Source organism: Nuphar pumila, chromosome 15, assembly GCF_984573655.1.
Source record: "Nuphar pumila chromosome 15, dmNupPumi1.hap1.1, whole genome shotgun sequence".
NCBI classification, from domain to species: domain Eukaryota; kingdom Viridiplantae; phylum Streptophyta; class Magnoliopsida; order Nymphaeales; family Nymphaeaceae; genus Nuphar; species Nuphar pumila.
Window position 1 is genome coordinate 9,491,722 of NC_143263.1, and position 638 is coordinate 9,492,359.

At 51.6% G+C, this 638-nt stretch overlaps 1 non-coding gene across 1 annotated transcript; it reads right to left on the minus strand.

Moving 5' to 3' along the window:
* LOC149814418 (signal recognition particle RNA) lies at positions 1–307 on the minus strand. The gene has a single exon (XR_016428154.1).
* Between the last annotated feature and the right edge of the window lie 331 nt (positions 308–638).

Genomic DNA, 638 nt, shown 5'->3' on the forward strand with positions numbered 1-638 from the left:
AAAGATGGCAGTTCGCACATGGAAGGGCAGGACTGGCAAGCGAGGAAGGAAGGGCAACGATCCGCTAACCTTCCACTGCCAAGAGCGGGAGGTGCTCGCTGCTCTGTGAAACCAGCCTCACGCAGTCCCCTCCACTTTAGGACATGGCTCACCCAACCTTACGACCGGGAACGCCATGCCAAACTTCTGACTTGGAACAGGACGGACCGTAAAGTGCCACCCCTTCCTCACCAGACCTAACCAACATGCAGTTCCACCATCTTATGTGCCCCCACTTGGGTTACAAGCCCTTGTTACTGAGCTCGGCGATGTAAACGAGGTCGTTTTTGACTTATATAGAATACATTTTGAGCGCATTCTTCGATATAGGACTAAAGTTTGTCTCATTTCGGCTGAGACCAATGGACAGCTACTCTCTCGTCCTTTTAATTTTTTTTGATAGGCAAGGCGGGGTTAGGCAGACCCCTAACAGATATCTCTTGAGCCCATGTGGCAGAGGGATTCGAACCTGGGCCTTCAGCTTGGCACATGAGCCCTCTCGTCCTTTTATGATGCATGAGGTTCACCAAGGTGCCGTGTAGGGACCAGGCTTACTCATTCATAGCTCGGTTCAAATTTGGGGCTACTCTGTCGAGCCA